Below are 22,617 nucleotides of genomic sequence, written 5' to 3' on the forward strand. Positions count from 1 at the left end.
GTTTCGCGTTGATTTCACTTCCCAAAAATCGTAAATATTCCAAAAAAATCTCCGTACATTTTTATCCCGTTTGGACTCCGTTTGATATTGGGTTTCTACAAAACAAAAACATGCAACAGACAGGAACTGGCACTGGGAACTGGATCAATATGTTAAGTCCCAAAAAATAGTATAAAAAGTTGCCAAAAGTATATAAAAGTTGGAGAATATTGGCATGGAACAATAAAAAATTATAGATACGACGGAGACGTATCAGTTAACTCCAAAGGAAATGACGACCCCGTGGACCCGGCGATGGAGCAGGATGAGCCAGGGGACGGTGAACGTATTCTGGAGCAGATGTGTGATGACAACGATCTCGAGGGTAAAATTCATCAACCTGTCTCCGGAGAGGAGAACAGTCCGGACGATGATGCATTCATCATCCCGGAAAAACACTTGGAACAAGAGAACCTCCATAGAAGGCTTATATCCACCGCAAGGAGCCTGAAGAAGCAGAAGCAAAGGCTTAAGGCCGCGTAGAATACGCTCAATCGCAGATGGAATAAGGTGCTCGACACTGAAGAAAAATACGACGGCGATTGCCACACAAAGAGCTACCCAAAGCGCAAGCTGCTGCCCGAATTTGACGATGAGGCTATAGAGCCCATTCAGCCGAAAAATAAAACGGTCGATCAACCGAACCGACCACCCCGTGGCCGCGACAGGGCAGCTAATGATGCTGCACACAAGTCAGCACACAATTTACGTGAGCTCCTGGACAAAAAATCCGGTATGGCCAGGTCCATCTATGGATCTAGGAAGCATGCTCCGGCGCAGGATCACAGCCACCAAAACGATCATATTGACTGAATTCCAGCTCGGAATCAACACCGAACACAACAACCGTCGACAGCATGCCATGACACATCCAAATACAGGGGTGACGCACATCCCGTGTGCTTCACCAATGAGGTGCTGGATAATGAATTTCCAGAGGGATTCAAACCTATGATCATAGAGGCATATGACGGATCAACACACCCTGTGGTCTGGATTGAGGACTTTATCCTTCACATCCACATGGCTCGCGGAGATGATCTCCACGCCATCAAATACCTACCCCTCAAGTTGAAAGGACCAGCTCGGCACTGGTTGAAAAGCATCCCCTAAAAATCAATTGGAAGTTGGGAAGAGCTTGAGGATGCCTTTAGGGCCAATTTTCAAGGGACCTATGTCCGACCTCCAAATGCAGACGATTTAAGTCACATAATTCAACAGCCCGGAGAGTCAGCCCGAAAGCTTTGGAACATATTTCTCACTAAGACGAATCAAATCATCGACTGCCCAGATGCCGAAGCCTTAGCGGCTTTCAAGCACAGTGTCCGGGACGAATGTCTTGCCAGACACCTCGGCTAGGAAAAGCCAAGGACAATGGCAGCCCTAACAAGCCTTATGACCCGCTTTTGCGCGGGCGAGGACAGTTGGCTAGCCCATAGCGGCACCAGTGACCCAGGCACATCCGAAGTCAGAGATGGGAACGGGAAGCCACGACGCAATAAAAACAAGCGTCGAAACAATGAAGACAACCCAGATAACACGGCGGTCAACGCCGGATTCAGGGGCTCTAGACCCGGTCAACGGAAAAAGCCATTTAAAGGAAGCGGAGATGGACCGTCCAGACTAAATAAGATTCTAGACAAATTATGTCAGATTCATGGCACCCCCGAAAAACCTGCAAATCACACCCATAGAGAGTGTTGGGTTTTCAAGCAGGCCGGCAAGCTAAACACCAAACACAAAGGGAGGGAGACACCAAGCGAAGACGAGGATGAGCCTCGCCAGCCGAACACTGGGGGACAGAAAAAATTCCCACCAGAAGTCAAAACAGTGAATATGATTTACGCAACTCACATACCAAAGAGAAGGCGCAAGCGTGCACTCCAAGACGTATACGCTGTAGAGCCCGTCGCCCCCAAGTTCAATCCTTGGTCGGCCTACCCGATCACCTTTGATTGTAGGGATCATCCGACTAGTATCCGGCACGGAGGATCGGCTGCCTTGGTGCTCGACCCAATAATTGACGGATACCATCTCACTCGAGTCCTTATGGACAGCGGCAGCAGTCTTAATCAGATATATCAGGACACTGTCTGCAAAATGGGGATAGACCCGTCAAGAATCAGCCAAAGTAATACTACCTTTAAAGGAGTAATACCAGGCGTAGAGGCCCGTTGCACATGCTCTCTAGTATTAGAGGTTGTATTTGGTTCTCCCGACAACTTCAGAAGCGAAGAATTAATCTTCGACATCGCTCCATTCCGAAGCAGCTATCACGCACTACTCGGAAGAACGGCCTTCACTCGTTTTAACGCAGTACCGCACTATGCCTATCTTAAACTTAAGATGCCCGGTCCACGTGGCGTGATAACAGTTAGCGGAAATACAGAGCATTCCTTACGTGTGGAAGAATATGTGGCGGCTCCAGTAGCCGAACACTGAACGACCTCTCCAACCAGAATAAACGATCGGTCGTCAAGACCATGGACACGTTTAGACGAGTCCGGCTCACCACCAGTTGTAAATAGCCCAGATAAACCTGAGCTTGGGTCAATGGATATACCCCCATAGGTGGTGCTAGGGGCTGCCCGCATGTAAAAAAGCCCATAGTTCGGCTTGACCCTATTAATACAATAACAGGTTGCATTTTCACCGTTCGTTCAGAATAACCAACTTTTCGCACGAAGTCTTTCACCTGGGTTTTTCCTTTTTATAGATGATCATCGTGCTACACCCTTCCAGGATATGGCACAACAGAGACAAAGGCACAGATGTGCAGCAGGGCCCCGCTCAAAGGTTTCTTTTTAGATTAATACCCTGCATAAACCTTTTTTAATGTCTCTTGTTGTTTCATACCCTCCGGACACTTAACACAACCGGGAGGGATACTGGCGTTAATGGCATTTCGTCACGCCAGACTAATGCATGTACCTGGAAACTCAGGGCTCATTATTGAGGGAGTTACTCAGCCCAGTATATGTTATAAAGTTCGAATACCTTAGGGAGTGTTCAGCTTCGCGAGTTTGGCCTTATATGCATCAGCTCCAAATCATGTCTTTGGTCAAATGTTGGGTTTGCCCGGCTCCTGTGTTTTGCTACCTTATGTTCCACTCTATCGGCTAAGGTGGCACCGGGAGAACTACTGCGATTGTGCCTTGGTTCATCTGGATGAGCACCTCAATAGAGAAAGCCGAAAACTGACTGTCATGATATAGCGCGAGACTGGTCAACCACTCGATGACTCAGCGAAATCTTCGTGATTCCTCCGCATTAATGAAGGACCGGTTTCCCGGTCATGTACAGATGCACACCGTATTCGGATGAACGCAGAAGCACCAGGGGCTATTTAGTAGCCCCACCGTCAAACTCCTATGGCTAAGTGAAAGTGTTAAAGCTATATAGTCCGATTGCCTGGTTCGCCGTGCTATCACCTCCTTAATGGACCAAGACGTTGGATCAAGTGTGATTACGCACTTTTTCGAACACTCCCGCATTATATGCATGGGGGCTGAAGCCGACGACTGCAAACTTTCAGGGTATATACATACATAAACAGCCGCACGGGAGGCACTATAATACTTTTAGGCAAAAGTATAAACACAGCCTTTATAATCAAAATAGCATTGTTTTTACAAATACATGTCACTCGAACATGTTACTCTTCGAGCACTGAGCCTCTATTAAACGGGCGCCTTCTAGGACTTCTTCAAAATAGTGCTCGGCTGGGTCCTGGCCTCCCATCGTACCCCGGGTCGCAATAGCGGTGGCCTCCATCCCTGCCCAATATGTTTTAACATGGGCAAGAGCCATCCGCGCACCCTCTATGCACGCCGACCTCTTCACATCATCGATATGCGACACAGCACCAAGGAATTGTTGCACCAAACCAAAATAACTGTCTGGCCTTGGTCCCTTCGGCCAAAGATGATCCACGATAGACCTCATAGCAAGCCCGGACAACATATGGAGCTCGGCCCATGCGGCAATCTTTTCATTCAATGGCACCGAATGCGTCGGGGCACTGAACTGCGACCAGAACAACCTTTCCACCTCATGATCTTTCCGATCTTTGTAAAACTCAGTCGCATCAGCAGCACTCTTTGCCAAGTCCACATACGCGTCTGCAACACTCCATAACTGATCCAGAGGGGCATACTTCGGATCTCCGAACTTCATCCACAACAAAAAAGGCCTCCCAACCGTGATATCTCCGGCTTCACGGAGCTCTTCCCTTATTCCTCTAATTTCAGAGCGAGTTTCCTTGGCTGCCTCCAAGGCCTTCTTCAGGTCAGCCGCTTTCGCTTGGCTTTCCTTTTCAAGGAGCTCATAGTGGCCGGCGACATCTTTTAGCTCAATAGCCATCTTGGCTATATTATCTTTGCTTTGGCGATGAGCAGCCTGTGCGGCTTCTAACTCTTCGGTCGCCTTTAGGGCTGCCGCATCGCTTCTTATGGCTTGTTCCTTGGCTCGGGCAAGCTCCGCCCGAAGGGTCTCCACGGCAGCAGCTCCATCTGCAGTCACAACATATTATAGATACTAGCATCATGCTCCTCTTAACATTTGCTGACAAGCCGAAAATACATACCCTGTGCCTCGTCAAGCCGCTTGTTCACAAGCGCGATGTCAGCATCCGCCACGTCAAGCTGCCGCTTTACTTCGGCAAAATCAGCAGTCCGGTCAGCCGCCGGACCCTTAGCCGCCTGCACATAAAAGCAGCGCTATCATTACCTGGGACTATGATCCTCTATTTGCCACCTATGGATGGCAACCAGAGTCTCAGGGGCTACTACCTATACAGAGCACACCTAGCGTGTGCGGTACTGTCCAAAATACACATATGTTGCTTGGCGTACCTCAAAGCCTCTTAACAGGCTCGTAAAAGCTTCATTCAACCCGCTTTTGGTGGATGAAATCCTCTCAACCACCATACCCTACGCCTCTGAGATAGCCGCTTGCTCCAGAAGACCCATCAGTATATCCGGCTGTGCATCGAACGGTCCCGGACTCTTTCTGTTGCTCTCCTTTGGAGCCGAATACTCCGGACTTTGGACGATCAAAGAGTTAACTTCTGGCCCTGGCGGATCAGGAGAAATCCTCCGTGATGACACCTCAGGGTCGTCCGCCCCATGAGTCGGGGAGGCAGGAGGAGGCATCTCGCTCTCCATCATCTCCGGAAGAAGATCCCCCGAAGAGAACTCTGTTGAGAAGGGCTACGAGCCGAACTGCAAGATAGATGTCTCGATTATTGTTCTCAAAGATGAAGAAGGGTATATTTACCAAAGTACTTTTGTTCACTTACGGCTCGGTCGAGGGCTGGCCCCCTTGCGGGCGTTGTGCGGTAAGAACGCCCTCCGGGGTAGGGCCCCCTGGCGAAGGCATCTTCCCTCATTTGGAAACCTCTGTTTCCAAGTCTTCAGAGGCGGCCCTTTTCTTCCCTTGGGGAGAGGGGATTCTAGATTCACCTCCCCAATTATCCTCCTTCGTGGAGACACCAATTCCCCCGGTTTGGATGTATAATGTGTGAAGCCCACTTTCGGCTTCTTTATTCCTCCCTTCACCTTCTCCCGATGGCACTTGATTAGGTGCGTGCTTGAGCATCCTGGTTAGTACAGGATCCGGTGATCCTTCGGGAAGGCGGGCTGAACACCTGATCCTCTCCGCCTTTCTTATCCAATCCTGGCAGAGAGCAATTTTTCAGAATGATGTTGTGACAAATAAAAAGGCAACATGTTCGGTCAAGGAAATACTTACTTGGGTATCCGGACGGTTACAGTTGAGACCCGCATCCTCGGTGGTGTCCGGACAATTCATTTGTGATCCGAAGAACAATCCATACATCTCTTTGAGCGTCACGCCGAAGAATTGTTGAACAGTTCGTGGTCCTTCCGGGTTGAACTCCCACATACGGAGAGATCGACGTTGGCATGGCAGGACCTGACGAACTAGCATAACTTGCATTACCTTGATAAGACTGACGTCCCTCTTGAGGAGATCTCGAATGCGGCTTTGCAATTTCAGCACATCATTAACTGACCCCCAGTCCAGCCCCTTGTTGACCCATGACGCCAGTTGGGGCGGAGGCCCGAGCGGAAGGCCGGGGCGGCCGCCCGCTTGTAACCCAGGGAGCTGTGATGTAAAACCACTCCCGTTGCCATAAATCGGACACCTCCGGGAAGGAACCCTTTGGCCATGGGGCATCAACGCCTTTGCTTATTGTAGCACCTCCGCACTCTGCGTGTCGCCCATCGATCATCTTCGGCTTCACATTGAAGGCCTTGAGCCATAAGCCGAAGTGTGGGGTGATGCGGAGGAAGGCCTCACACACGATGATAAATGACGAGATGTGAAGGATGAAATCTGGAGCTAGATCATGGAAATATAGCCCATAATAGAACATGAGCCCTCTCATGAAGGGATCAAGACTAAAACCTAGCCCTCGGAGGAAGTGGGAAACAAATACGACACTCTCGTTGGGTTTGGGAGTGGGGATGACCTGCCCTTGAGCAGGCAGCCTGTGTGGGATTTTGGCGGTGAGATACCTGGCCGCCCTAAGCTTCTTGATGTCCTCTTCCGTGACATAGGAGGCCATCCACCGGCCTTGAAGGTTGGATCCAGACATGGTTGAAGGTTCGAAGCGCTTAGCTTGAGGCTTGGGTGTTTTAACTCGAGGTGAAGGAAGGGAAGGATCGAGCATGAGAAGAAAAGGACAGGCCTTGGCCCCTTTATAAAGAGGGCGAATATCAAGCGTCCCCCGCGTGGCCGTTTGGAACCTGCCTAAAATCGAAGAGTCATACTAACAAGAACGGTTGGGTTACCCACACCCGTATTGATGAGAATGCCGTGATAAGGGGAACACGATCTCTGCTTTGACAAGACGTGCGAATAAAACTGCCTCGCAACACGTGCAGTGGCAGGCTGGTTGAAAAAAAAATGTTCGAATAATGACCGGGCCGTGGCGTGATGCCATGCTATGAAAAGTTGTCAGCAGATTATATTTGTGGGATATTGTGCTCACTACGGTGGTATGTGGAATTTGTTTTGCAGAGCCAGACACGATCCTTGTGTTCAAAATCTTCTATGGAGTATTCGGAGAAGGAACCCGCCTTGCAATGCCGAAGACAATCTGCGCGCCGGACTAATCGTCATTGAAGCCTGGTTCAGGGGCTACTGAGGGAGTCCTGGATTAGGGGGTCCTCGGACATCCGGACTATATACTTTGGCCGGACTGTTGGACTATGAAGATACAAGATTGAAGACTTCGTCCCGTGTCCAAATAGGACTCTCCTTTGTGTGGAAGGCAAGCTTGACAATTCGGATATGTAGATCTCCTTCTCTGTAACCGACTCTGTGTAACCCTAGCCCCCTCCGGTGTCTATATAAACCGGAGGGTTTAGTCCATAGGACAACAACAATCATAATCATAGGCTAGCTTCTAGGGTTTAGCCTCTACGATCTCGTGGTAGATCAACTCTTGTAATACTCATATCATCAAGATCAATCAAGCAGGAAGTAGGGTATTACCTCCATCGAGAGGGCCCAAACCTGGGTAAACATCGCGTCCCCCGCCTCCGGTTACCATTAGCCTTAGACACACAGTTCGGGACCCCCTACCCGAGATCCGCCGATTTTGACACCGACAGTGACCACCCCCAAGGGTTGCCATTTGTACGAGTTCGGTGACCGTCCTCAAGGGTCCCTTAGTGGAATCATGGCATCTTGCATTGTGCGAGGGCGTGAGTAGATTACGGTGGCTCTAGTGGCTTCTTGGAGGAGCATTGTGCCTCCACACCGCTCCAAACGAAGATTAGCATCCGCAACGGTGTGAACTTTGGGATACATGGTCGTCTCTGCGTGCCTCGGTTATCTCTTACCCGAGCCCTTTACTTATGCACTTTACTTTGTGATAGCCATAGTATGACATGGTATATATCTTGCTATCACTTAGTTGTTTATCTTGCTTAGCATAAGTTGTTGGTGCACATAGGTGAGCCTAGTTGATTTAGGTTTTGTGCTTGATAAATTAAACGCTAGTTTTATTTCACATTTGTTGAAGCCTAAACCGTAATTATTTAAAAGCGCCTATTCACCCCCCCCCTCTAGGCGACATTCATGATCTTTCATCTTTGTATATGAAACCTCAACTACCTCACCCGCTTTGCGTTTTGCCTCATATTTGACGCGTCGAGCGTCATATAGGAAGTCCCATGACGTAGATCTCATTCGAAAGTGCAGCTACGACTAACTGCTTAGAGGGTACTCCTTCGGGGGAGGGAGGACCCAACAGAACATTTGATGGGTTGGGAGTGGGCCATTTGGTTTCCATCTCCTGCAAAGTCTCCGGCGTCCTGACCATCGAATTTGTTTGCTTTTGAATCATGTTCTTTCTTGCGCTAGCCCTTTAATTGGAAAAGTGTGTGTGTTCTTATCATCCGCTGCTAGCCACTCAATTCTATACCTCTACCGCCACAGTGTCTCCTCCTGGTGGTATAGCTCTACAAGCCTGTCATTTTGACTTCAGCATGGGACGGGCCGACGCGATGCGGCAACAACCAAAGATTAGCGAGTTCCTCTTAAACTTCTCTAATATGTGTCCTCACATATCCAAATGAGCTAGCTTCCCATCTTGTGAGGGTGTGTGCAAAGCATGGAGTTTACTCTTCACCTCATTAAGCGAGTCACAAGGGTCCTCCGGTTTCCATCCATACAATCACATTGGCCAACTCCTGGATGTGTCCCCACATAACCTCGTATCGATAGGCACAAGGTACACTTGCACGTTCTCAAACGCCCACCCCTCCCAGTGCATGCTTTTGAATCGGCCCATGTGCGTTGCGGGGTACCCATTTTTTTCCTTTTACTCTTTTGTTTCTTTGCTTCTTCTAAAATATAGTGATTTCAGAAAATGTTCATGACTTTGGAACAAGTTTTTTTTGGAAATTTGTAAAAAAAAATCAATTTTTTTCATGAATTTGAAAAGTGTACTTCAATTTCAAAAAATGCTCATACATTTTTAAAGAATATTATGAATTTTAAAAAAATGTTCATGAAGTTTAAAATTCTTTATGAACTCAAAAAATCATGAATTTCAACAAAATTCTGGCAATCCAAAAATGTGTATGAATCCAAAAAATGTTCATGAATTAAAAAAGTTCTTTGATTCCAATTTTTCTATCGATTCAAAAAAGATTCACAAATTCAAAATATGCTTGTGAATTTTAAAGTATTGTTCCCAAATATATATACATATATATATATATATATATATATACATATATATATATATATATATTCACATATTCAAAAAAATTGTTCACGAATTTCGAAAATGACGCATAGTTACTTGTGGGAAAAAACGGCCCCAACAACTGCCCAATACCGCTAAAGAAAAGACTACTGCCCAATCGTAAAAAATTTGGACAACACTAAAATACAGCACAACCGCCAGTCATTTCCTTCCCGCGCGTCTTCTGCTGCCGCTCCTTCCGCCGGCTGCCGCCATGGCTGTTGGCGCCGCCTCTTCTCGCAGCGCTGCCTCTTCTTCTTCCTCCTCTCACACAACTCTCTCTTCTCCCTTAGTGTTAGACTTTGTATATACTGGGCCCCACTTGTAATTATATTGTACATCATTATGTACCTCTCTATATAATGAAAAAGTCACCCTACGTTTGGAGGTGTGCCACAAACCCTAAAACCCTTGTCTAATATGGTATCTGACGTAACGATCTGATGTCTTCCGCTCCGCCTCCGCCACCAGCCGCCGCCGTCGCCTCAAGCGCCGCCGGCACCGCGGTTTCCTTCCCCGCCCTTCTGCTGCCGGCCCCCGTCCACATGGATCACTCGTTCCTCCCGCCGTCCCTCGCGCGTATCCTCAACGTCGGAACTGCGCCCTACACGGCGGACGGATCGCTCGGCCCCCTGCAGACCCAATCGGCGGGGTCTCTCTTCGCCGGCCCGGTGTCTTCGCTGTACGTCGGCGTCTCATCTTCATCACCTGCTGCCTCGGCCCGGTCCCAGCAACTGTCGCCGCCGGCGGCTGCCGTGCACTCCCTTGTGCCCGCGCCGCCGCCACCTACTGCGTCGCCCCAGATGCGTGCGATCGCGCCTGCTCCGGCTGCCTCCATCTACACCGCAGTCGGCCCTACTGTTGCCAATGCCGCCCATGCCACTCACGGCGGCTACCCACTGTACGCGGCCTCATACGGCCCATTGCCACCCGCGCGTCCTTCCTATGGCGTGTACCCTGGCCAGGGCGCGTAACCGGCTCCGCCGCCCTATGGGGCGCCCTACCCGTATGGCCCCTCGCACCTGTACGCACCGGCTGCGGCGCCATCTGCACCGATGCCCTCTCCGACGCCATATGTGGATGCCGAAGCTGCTCTGGCCGCGATCTCATCGCCGCGGTTTTTATTCTCGCACCTCCTTCCGGTGAAACTTAAACCGGACAATTATCTGTACTGGTGTGCTCAAGTGCTCCCTCTTCTTCGCAGCCATTATTTGGAGGGGTTCGTCAACGGTACACTGCCATGTCCACCGCCACATCATCCGATGTTCCGTGCGTGGATCGCTCAGGACCAAGCCATCCTCTCAGCCATCCAGTCGTCCCTGGGTGAGGGTGTGGCCGGGCTCGTTCTCTTTGCTTCGTCCTCTCATGAGGTGTGGGACATCCTGGAGTCGAGTTTTTCGTCTCAATCTACTGTTCAATCCATGGCCATCCGTGCCAAGCTTGGTGAAACTCGCAAGGACAATGGTACGATGACCACCTTCTACAACAAGATCAAGAAGTTGGCCGACACTCTTGCTTCTATCGGAGAGCCCCTTTGTGACAACGAGTTCACATCCTTCATCCTAGCCGGCCTCGACAGCGACTACAACTCGCTTGCCGAGGTGATTAATGAACGCAAGGAGCCTCTTCGTCCTCAGGAACTCTACAGCCGTCTCTTGTCTACGGAGCAACGGCTCAACGCGCGCCGACCCGACGTCTCCATCAACTCCTCCGTCAACGCCGTGTACCGCGGCAAAGGCGGTGGCCGTGGCCCCTCTGCTTCTTCCTCGGGAGGAGGGGGCAAGTCAGGTGGTGGTGCGCCCTCGGCACAACAGCAGCAGGCCCCGCGCTCTGGCACCCCGGAGTTGTCGTTGACGGCCGCGCCTGCGCCTGCTGTACCGCCTGTGGTGCGGCGCAGCAATATCAGCTCTGTGGCCTGCCTCGCCATGTCGCCTCTCGCTGTCATCGCCGGTTCAAGACGGACTTCCTTGGCCTCGGCAATAATGGCAAGGGCAACGAGCGTCAAGTTAACATGGCGCAACAGGGTCACACTCCTTCTTATCCGGTTGATCCTTCTTGGTACATGGATACTGGCGCAACCACGCACGTCACCAACGAGCTGGGCAAGCTAATTGTCCAGCAGCCTTACCGTGGGCATGACAAGGTTCACACAGTTAACGGGGCAGGTATGCACATTTCGCATGTTGGTCAGGCATCACTTCTCACAAACACCTCTAGGACATTGCATCTTAGAAATGTTCTTCGTGTTCCCACAGTTGCACGTAACTTACTCTCTGTTCCTAAACTTACACAGGATAATAATGTTTTCTGTGAGTTTCACCCGTTTCATCTCTTTGTTAAGGATCATGCTACGAGGAACATACTTCTTAGAGGTCGCTACCGCCATGGTTTATATGCTCTTGATGCCCCCACCGACGTTCTTGCTCCTGCTGCTGCGTTCCAAGTCTTCAGTGGCGTCCGTGTGTCTCCATCACTATGGCACTCTCGTCTTGGTCACCCAGCTTCTCCCATTGTACGTCATGTCCTACATCGTCATGAGCTATCGTCCGAGTCTAGTAATAAAGATGCCGCCGTCTGTGATGCCTGCCAGCAAGGCAAGAGTCATCAGTTACCTTTTTCTGTTTCTACACATATAGTCAAAACTCCTCTTGAGCTTGTGTTTTCAGATGTATGGGGTCCTGCCCAGCTGTCCGTTAGTGGGCACGAATATTATGTTAGTTTCATTGATGCTTATAGTCGCTTTACCTGGATTTATCTTCTTAAGCATAAGTCTGATGTGTTTAATGTGTTTTTACAATTTCAAGCACATGTTGAGAGACTCCTAAATCGTAAAATCATTCATGTACAGTCAGACTGGGGGGTGAGTACTGCAACCTCAGTACCTTCTTTGAAAAACTTGGAATTGCTCATCGTGTTTCTTGCCCACATACACATCAGCAGGATGGTTCAGCTGAACGTAAGCACCGTCATATTGTTGAAACTGGGTTAACCTTGCTTGCTTATGCATCTGTTCCGTTTCGTTTTTGGAGTGATGCCTTTACTACAGTCTGTTTTCTTATAAATAGGCTTCCCTCGCGGCTCCTTCATATGAAAACTCCACTTGAACTCTTGCTTGGTCAGACTCCTGATTACACGTTTCTTAAAGTGTTCAGTTGTGCGTGTTGGCCGCATCTCCGTCCGTATAATAATCGCAAGCTTGAGTTCCGTTCAAAGAAGTGTGTCTTTCTAGGGTATAGTTCTGTTCACAAAGGGTATAAGTGCCTTCATGTCCCGTCTAATCGTGTGTATATCTCCTGAGATGTTGTTTTTGATGAACACGTTTTTCCCTTTGCTGCTCATCCCTCACATGACACAAGCTCCACACCGCCAGTGCACCCATCCACTATATTGCCTGATCAATTTGTAGATGCTGCACATTCGTCCTCTTTGTTGTCTAACCATGGTGCAGGTATTGGGAGATGTGTGCGGCTGGAGCTCCTGGATGAGGTTGACACTCCGGTTCCCTCGTCCCCGACGGCCACGTCATCACCGCCCGCTCATGTCGATCGGCTGGCTTCGTGCATGTCCCATGCAACGAGCCCGCCTGCGCCCGTGACCGCGGCTGCTGCACCGCGCGTCACCACTCCGGCCCAGCTGCCGCTTCTGCTGACTGGCGCGTCGGCCCAGCGGGCCATCTCGTCTGCGTCGGCATCCCCGCCATCGACGCCTGGGCCGTCCTTGCCTGGAAGTCCCCCACCGACTGGGCCGTCACCTGCACCGACGCATGGACCGTCCCCGCCTGGGAGTCCCCCGTCCTCCTCGTCGCCTGTGCGGCACTTGTCCTGCTCGCCTGGATCGGCGTCGCCCTTGAGTGGGTCGGCGTCTCCTGCCGTGTCTTCCTTGGCACCGCCACAGACTGCATCAGCCTCTGCCATGACGGATGCTGCGTCCACTTCATTATCCTCACCGTCGGTTTCGCCACCTGCTCCGCCCCCTGTGTCGCGTCCTCATACACGAAGCAAAAGTGGGGTGTTTCGTCCTAAGGAATGCAAGGATGGCACGGTGGCCTGGCTTGCGACTTGCATGGCGCAGGCCCAGTCCGACCCTACTGCTGAGCCTCGGCATTTTCAGGCTGCCCTGAGTATCCCTCACTGGCGTACTGCGATGGAGCAAGAATACCACGCTCTTCTTAAGAATGAAACGTGGCGACTGGTTCCTCCCAAGGCTGGTGTCAACATCATTGATTCAAAGTGGGTTTTCAAGGTAAAGAAACATGCTGATGGTTCTATCGAGAGATACAAGGCTCGACTGGTTGCTAAAGGATTCAAACAACGCCATGGCCTTGATTATGAGGACACCTTCAGTCCAGTGGTCAAGCCTACCACGATCCGGATTCTGCTCTCACTGGCAATTACCCGTGGCTGGTCTCTTCGTCAGCTTGATGTTCAGAATGCTTTCCTTCATGGTGTCCTTGAGGAGGAGGTTTACATGCGTCAGCCTCCTGGTTTTGTTGATCCAGCTCGTTCGCAGCATCTGTGTCGCCTTGTTAAGGCACTCTATGGTCTGAAGCAGGCTCCACGTGCTTGGCATGCGCATCTTGGCACCACTCTTCGGGCTCATGGATTTGTTCCCTCTCTGGCCGATACCTCGTTATTTCTTCTTCAGCGACCGACAGTTACTATGTACCTACTGGTCTATGTTGACGATATCATCTTGGTCAGTTCCTCGGACTATGCTGTGGATCGCTTGGTTTCTGCTCTGAGTGCTGACTTTGCGGTTAAGGATCTTGGGCAGCTTCACTATTTCCTTGGCCTCGAAGTTTTGTCCTCTGGTTCTGGCTTGACTCTCACTCAGCAGAAGTATTCTCTCGATATTCTTCGGCGGTCTGGTATGCTCCAGTGCAAGACAGCTACTACACCTATGTCCTCCACTGACAGACTCTCTGATCTCGATGGTTCTCTTCTCCCTGCTGATGAGGCTACTGAGTATCGCAGTATTGTTGGCGGCTTGCAGTACTTGACTATCACTCGTCCTGATATCTCCTATGCAGTCAACCGTGTCTGCCAGTTTCTTCATGCTCCTAGAGACTCTCACTGGGCTGCGGTTAAGCGCATCTTGCGCAACATCCGGTTCACTTCTTCTTATGGCTTGCATCTGCAACCGGCCCCCTCTGGAGTTCTCTCTCCGTTCTCTGATGCAGACTGGGCTGGGAGTCCGGATGACAGACGATCAACGGGGGGATATGCAGTGTTCCTTGGTTCGAATTTGATCGCCTGGAGTGCTCGTAAACAAGCAACGGTGTCCCGCAGTAGCACTGAAGCTGAGTACAAAGCAGTTGCAAATGCCACAGCAGAGCTTATTTGGATACAATTTTTGCTCAGAGAGTTGAAGATTCCTCAGAAGCAGCCACCGGTGCTTTGGTGTGATAACATTGGGGCGACGTATTTGTCTTCAAATCCAGTCTTTCATGCTCGCACCAAACACATCGAAGTTGATTACCATTTTTTCAGGGAACGTGTTGCCCAGAAACTGTTTCTTATCAAGTTCATCTCCTCGAAAGATCAACTTGCTGACATCTTCACGAAGCCACTGCCTCTTCCTCAGTTTGAGGGGTGTAGGCGCAATCTCAACCTGGTGAATTCTTCTGAGCACGGTTAAGATTGAGGGAGGGTGTTAGACTCTGTATATACTGGGCCCCACTTGTAATTATGTTGTACATCATTATGTACCTCTCTATGTAATGAAAAGGTCACCCCACGTTTGGAGGTGTGCCACAAACCCTAAAACCCTTGTCTAATACTTAGTTTCTCTCAAACACACAAGAACGCCCACACACACACACATATTTCAGGGAAGAACACATAGCTTTGCCAAATGACTCTCCCTTGGCTACTAGGAAGGCTACATTTTTCACTGCCCTCACGGCCTCACTTTCTCATTCATCTGATCACCTTAAATACCAGTACAATAGACCCACGCACGCACGGGTCAGCCGCCACACTCGGCTGCTAACCCCCACTAATCCAACAAACCCACTACATGCATGTGCACACACGTCCCTGCATGCAACTCACCCGGTCAAGCCACACATTGGCTCAACCGATTATCACTCAACTGGCTAGCTACACACACGCTAGAATAACAACCAAATCTACAGATCCTCTGGATGGACACGTATAGGACCAAGTCACCACTAATTGCTCCTGATTATCCCTCCTCCGCTTGATCTGTCACGCGACTCGATGGGCTGCTCCGACTCCGTAGTGTATGCAGCAAACTGACTAATACATCCACGCATGTAGACTACTCCCTCCGTTCCTAAATACTTATTTTTCTAGAGATTTCAACAAGTGACTACATACGGCGCAAAATGAATGAATCTACACTTTAAAATATGTCTACATACATCCGTATGTTTAGTCCATTTAAAATGCCTAGAAAGACAAGTATTTGGAAACGGAGGGAGTATTTGCTAATTGTCTAACCTCACAACTAGCTTGCATGTACACATGGTCTCATCTTCACATGACTACATGGCCACAACTTAGTCGGTTCGACATGACTACGTGCATGACTACTAAATGACTATGATGTAAAACAAAACAACATGGTTAACTCTAACAATCACCTCCTTAACCTTGTTGTCATTTATTCAAACTCCTCCATGGTGACCTTCAACACGAGCGCGCCGCCGTGGCACGTTCATTGCCGCATGTTTGCCACCGGTGCCGCAGCTCGCCGATGACTCGTTCGTCACCGGTGACGCAACTTGCCGATGACCCGCTTCCATGTTGTCGACGATGACGCACCTTGTCGACGACTCGGACATGGAACTCGTTGTGGCAATGGCCTCCGCTCCATGGCCATCACCTCCTTGCCGCCGGTGCCGCAACTCGCCGGTGACTCGCCTCCATATTGCCCACGATGACACACCTTGTCGCCGACTCGGACATGGATGTTGAACTCCTCATGGCAATGGCCTCCGCTCCATGGCCATCACCTCCTTGCCGCCGGTGCCACAACTTACCAGGCAGCACACCTCTCTCCATCGCTCGTGACGCAGCTCGACGATGATGGAGACGTGCACCGGCCGCTAGCACAATCGTGCCAGCAACAACATCCGCCGCGCCGCCACCGACGTCTCCCTCACATGGATTCCGTTGTGCCGCCGCCGTTGCCTCGGATCAATAAGGCTCTGATACCAATTGTTGACGCCGCCTCTTCTCGCAGCACCGCCTCTTCTTCTTCCTCCTGAGGTACTCCACCGCGCGACGGTGCTCTGGCTACGAGCGCTCCTCCGCTCGTACCTCCGTCGATGTCCTCCGCCTTCCCTTGCTGCTTGTTGCTGATCTTCGGCATCACGGCTCGTTCCGCAATGCCAACGCCACCAACTCCTCCGCCACCGAATCGCCTCCAACCCTAGGGCACTGGAGCAGCTGATGCAGACCAAGAAGGGCAGTGGCTCGAGCGGGTCTGCAGGAAAGAAGACAGGTGGGAAGAGTGATTCCACCAAGTCAGGGAAGGATTCAGGCAGTGACCGTGTCAAGCAGAAGAAGAAAGGAAAATTTGACATTGCCAAGGTGAGATGCTACAACTGCAACGAGACGGGACATTTCCAATCTGGTTGTCCAGAACCTAAACGCGAGAAGGCAAATCTCGTGCAGAAGGAGGAAGAGGATCCAGCACTGTTCATGCTGGAGACTTGTGAGTTGCAGCAGCAGAGTGTTGAACTGACTGAACATGTCTTCCTGAATGAAGAGAAAGTGGTGCCCAAATTCTCAGGTGCTCGTGACAACTTGTGGTACCTGGACTCTGGAGCAAGTAACCACATGACAGGCAATCCACAGAATTTTGCTGAGCTGGACCGTTCTGTTCACGGCAAGGTCAGGTTTGGGGACGGGTCTGCTGTAGAGATCTGCGGGCGAGGGGTTGTACTGATGCAGTCCTTCACTGGCGAGCACCGAGTGCTGCCAGATGTGTACTTTATTCCAAGACTGAAGAACAATATTATTAGTTTTGGACAGCTAGAGGAGAGCGGCTGTAAGTACACCGGCGAAGATGGTGTGATGACAATCTGTGATAGCCAGAGAAAGGTGCTTGCCCGCGTGCCCAGAACTCGAATTCGTATGTATGTACTGAAGATACAACAGTGTGAACCAGTTTGCCTGCTAGCACATGCAAAGGAGGATGCTTGGTTATGGCACATGAGATTTGGCCACATCAATTTCAGGTCATTATGCTCACTGGTGAAAACATGGTTGAAGGAATGCCATGCATTGAGCAAGTCGATCAAGTGTGTGACGGCTGCATGATCGCCAAGCAAAAAAGGTTGCCATTCCCAGCACAAGTAGCATTCAGAGCTCAACAGCAACTTGAGCTTTGGCATGGCGACCTCTGTGGGCCAATTACTTCAGTGACACCTGGTGGCAAGCGGTACTTTCTCCTGTTGGTTGACGATTTTTTCAGATTCATGTGGGTTGTCCTGCTGAAGGAAGAAGAAGAGGCGGCGCTGCGAGAAGAGGCGGCGCCAACAATGGCTGCCGCTCCTGGAATCCGGCGGTTCCTCCACGGATCCGGTCGATTCGGCAGCGAATCGACCGCCTGCAGGGTCGCCGGCCCTCCTGTCCACCTCCAGCCGCCACGCCCGAGCTCCGGCCCGAGGAGACGCCGGCCGACGAGCAGCGCCCCGACCCCGCCGTGCGCCCGGGAAGACGAGCAGCGCCACGCTCGATTCGTGGTCGCCGTGCTCGATCCGGGCGGCAGCGCCTGTAGGCCAAGTCGCCGCGCACGGTCCGCCGCTGCTGCTGCGTGCTGCGATTCGTGCCCCGGGCTGCATCGTCTACGAGCACCGCGCAAAGGCGCTGATGGCCGTGATCCAGACGCTGATCCGGGGGGCTGAGGGGCGCTGCCTCTACCTGAAACTGTCTGTGCATTGCTGCCATTGTATTGTGATCACTTGCCTTAACCAGTAGAATAATTTCTTTCTGGAACTATTGCTTTTTTAGTTTCAGAAAGGCACAACAGCAAATTGAGACACCATAAATGGGGTCGCACCTGTAACAAAAGGCACATTGGTGCCCCGACCCCCGCGTTGCCCGAGCCGGGCGACTCGGAGGAAACCCTAGCCGCCGCAGGTTCGTTCCCCGCCTCCAGCCCACAGCCGCGTCGCCGTCGCCGGAGGGCCGGCCGGCTAAGCCGCGCGGGCCCTGGGATGGCGACGGCGGGGCCGTTCCTCTCCTCCAACCCTCTCCCTCCGCCTCCCTCCTGAGTCCGGATCTGGTGCCTGCGATGGCGGCGGCCTTCACCAGCGGTGCGTGCGTCCCCCACCGGCGGCTCCGTCGTGCTGGCGGCCCTGGTGCACCCCCACCCACCCCCGGCTGCGAGTCCGTGCGGTAGCTCCGTCCGGCCCTAGATCTGGGGGTCCACTCCGGCTGGTTGTGGTGCTCTCCGGTCGACCCCGTGGTGGCCGGGCGCGCCCTGCTATCCGCGTCCCCTCCTCCTCCGACCCCCCTCTCTTCGAGCTCCGGGTCGGCCTCCTCGGGAGATTGCGTTGGAGGCGGCTGGTTGCGCCCGGTGGCGGCGGCTTCTGGCCGCGCGTCGTCCGAATTTTGGTTGTGCGCAAGTTCCCCTCATCTTCCACCCGGCAGGGGCGGCTTCAACCCGGTGGCCATGGGCCCGCGTCTCCTCCGGTGCTCCTGGCCTGCCGGCGCGGCTTCGGACCCGACGTGCCCGGGGAGCTGCGTTTTCTGGCTCCCTTGGCTCGCTGGTTCTTCAGCATCTCCGCATCACCACCACCCTGTCGATTGTTGGAAATATGCCCTAGAGGCAATAATAAAAGTATTATTATATTTCAATGTTCATGATAAATGTCTTTTATTCATGCTATAACTGTATTATCCGGAAATCGTAATACACGTGTGAATACTTAGACCACAATATGTCCCTGGTGAGCCTCTAGTTGACCAGCTCGTTGTGATCAACAGATAGTCATGGTTTCCTGACTATGGACATTGGATGTCGTTGATAACGGGATCACATCATTAGGAGAATGATGTGATGGACAAGACCCAATCCTAAGCATAGCATAAAAAGATCGTATAGTTCGTTTTGCTAGAGCTTTGCCAGTGTCAAGTATCTCTTCCTTCGACCATGAGATCGTGTAACTCCCGGATACCGTAAGAGTGCCTTGGGTGTATCAAACGTCACAACGTAACTGGGTGACTATAAAGGTGCATTACAGGTATCTCCGAAAGTAGCTGTTGGGTTGACACGGATCGAGACTGGGATTTGTCACTCCGTATGACGGAGAGGTATCTCTGGGCCCACTCGGTAATGCATCATCATAATGAGCTCAATGTGACCAAGGTGTTGGACACGGGATCATGCATTACGGTACGAGTAAAGTGACTTGCCGGTAACGAGACTGAACAAGGTATTGGGATACCGACGATCGAGTCTCGGGCAAGTAACGTACCGATTGACAAAGGGAATTGCATACATGGTTTGATCGAATCCTCGACATCGTGGTTCATCCGATGACAACATCGAGGAGCATGTGGGAGCCATCATGGGTATCCAGATCCCGCTGTTGGTTATTGGCTGAGAGCGTCTCGGTCATGTCTGCATGTCTCCCGAACTCGTAGGGTCTACACACTTAAGGTTCGGTGACGCTAGGGTTATTAGGAAGACTAGTATGTGACTACCGAATGTTGTTCGGAGCCCCGGATGGGATCCTGGACGTCACGAGGAGATCCGGAAGGGTCCGGAGGTAAATATTTATATATGGGAAGTTGTCAAACGGACACCGGGAAGTTTCGGGGTCATACCGGTATTGTACCGGGGCCACCGGAAGGGTTCCGGGGGTCCACCGGGAGGGGCCTCCCCTCCCGGGGGGCCACATGGGCTGCGTGGGGCAGGGAGCCAGCCCCTGGTGGGCTGGCCGCACCCCCCTCCCTTGGGCCCATGCGCCTAGGGTTGAGGGGGAACCCTAGAGGGGGTGCCCCCCTTGGCTTGGGGGGCAAGCCACCCTCTCCCCTCTCCCCTAGGCCGCCGCACCCCCCCTAGATGGGTTCTAGGGGGCCGGCCCCCTTCTCCCTTCCCCCTATAAATAGAGGGGTGAGGGGAGGGCAGCCGCACCACCCTCCAAGGCGCAGCCCTCCCCTCCCCAACACCTCTCCTCCTCCGTTGTGTGCTTGGCGAAGCCCTGTCGGAGTACTGCCTCTCCACCATCACCACGCCATCGTGCTGCCGGTGGAGCTGTCTTCCTCAACCTCTCCTTCCCCCTTGCTGGATCAAGAAGGAGGAGACGTCTCCCGTCCCGTACGTGTGTTGAACGCGGAGGTGTTGTCCGTTCAGCACTTGGTCATCGGTGATTCGAATCACGTCGAGTACGACTACTTCATCACCTTGCAAGCTTCCGCACGCGATCTACAAGTGGTATGTAGATGCAAACTCTCTCCCTTGACTCGTTGCTTAGATGAACTCATAGATGGATCTTGGTGAAACCGTAGGAAAAATTTTAATTTTCTGCAACGTTCCCCAACAGTGGCATCATGAGCTAGGTCTATGCGTAGTTCTCTTTGCACGAGTAGAACACAATTTGTTGTGGGCGTGGATTTTGTCATCTTACTTGCCTCTACTAGTCTTTTCTTGCTCAACGGTATTGTGGGATGAAGCGGCCCGGACCAACCTTACACGTACGCTTACGTGAGACCGGTTCCACCGACTGACATGCACTAGTTGCATAAGGTGGCTGGCGGGTGTCTGTCTCTCCCACTTTAGTTGGAGCGGAATCGATGAACAGGGCCCTTATGAAGGGTAAATAGAAGTTGACAAAATCACGTTGTGGTGATTCGTAGGTAAGAAAACGTTCTTGCTAGAACCCAATTGCAGCCACGTAAAAGATGCAACAACAATTAGAGGACGTCTAACTTGTTTTTGCAGCGATTGATCATGTGATGTGATATGGCCAGAAGTTGTGATGAATGATGAATTGTGATGTATGAGATCATGTTCTTTGTAATAGGATTCACGACTTGCATGTCGATGAGTATGACAACTGGCAGGAGCCATAGGAGTTGTCTTTATTTTTTGTATGACCTGCGTGTCATTGAATAACGCCATGTAAACTACTTTACTTTATTGCTAAACGTTAGTCATAGAAGTAGAAGTAGTCGTTGGCGTGACAACTTCATGAAGACACGATGATGGAGATCATGATGATGGAGATCATGGTGTCAAGCCGGTGACAGGATGATCATGGAGCCCCGAAGATGAAGATCAATGGAGCTATATGATATTGGCCATATCATGTCACAACTATATAATTGCATGTGATGTTTATTATGTTTATGCATCTTGTTTACTTAGGACGACGGTAGTAAATAAGATGATCCCTTACAAAAATTTCAAGAAGTGTTCTCCCCTAACTGTGCACCGTTGCTACAGTTCGTCGCTTCTAAGCACCACGTGATGATCGGGTGTGATGGATTCTTACGTTCACATACAACGGGTGTAAGACAGTTTTACACAGCGAAAACACTTAGGGTTAACTTGACGAGCCTAGCATGTGCAAACATGGCCTCGGAACACGGAGACCGAAAGGTCGAACACGAGTCGTATGGAAGATACGATCAACATGAGAATGTTCACCGACGATGACTAGTCCGTCTCACGTGATGATCGGACACGGGCTAGTCGACTCGGATCGTGTAACACTTAGATGACTAGAGGGATGTCTAATCTAAGTGGGAGTTCATAATTTGATTAGAACTTTATTATCATGAACTTAGTCTAAAACCTTTGCAAATATGTCTTGTAGATCAATGGCCAACGCTAATGTCAACATGAACTTCAACGCGTTCCTAGAGAAAACCAAGCTGAAAGATGATGGCAGCAACTATACGGACTGGGTCCGGAACCTGAGGATCATCCTCATAGCTACCAGGAAACAATATGTCCTAGAAGGACCGCTAGGTGACGCTCCCGTCCGAGAGAACCAAGACATTATGAATGCTTGGCAAACTCGCGCTGATGATTACTCCCTCGTTCAGTGCGGCATGCTTTACAGCTTAGAACCGGGGCTCCAAAAGCGTTTTGAGCACCACGGAGCATATGAGATGTTCGAAGAGCTGAAACTAGTTTTTCAAGCTCATGCCCGGGTCGAGAGATATGATGTCTCCGACAAGTTCTACAGTTGTAAGATGGAGGAAAACAGTTCTGTCAGTGAGCACATCCTGAAGATGTCTGGGTTGCACAACCGTATGACCCAGCTGAACATTAACCTCCCAGATGAGGCGGTCATTGACAGAATCCTC

This window comes from Triticum aestivum, chromosome 1B, assembly GCF_018294505.1.
Source record: "Triticum aestivum cultivar Chinese Spring chromosome 1B, IWGSC CS RefSeq v2.1, whole genome shotgun sequence".
Taxonomy (NCBI): Eukaryota; Viridiplantae; Streptophyta; class Magnoliopsida; order Poales; family Poaceae; genus Triticum; species Triticum aestivum.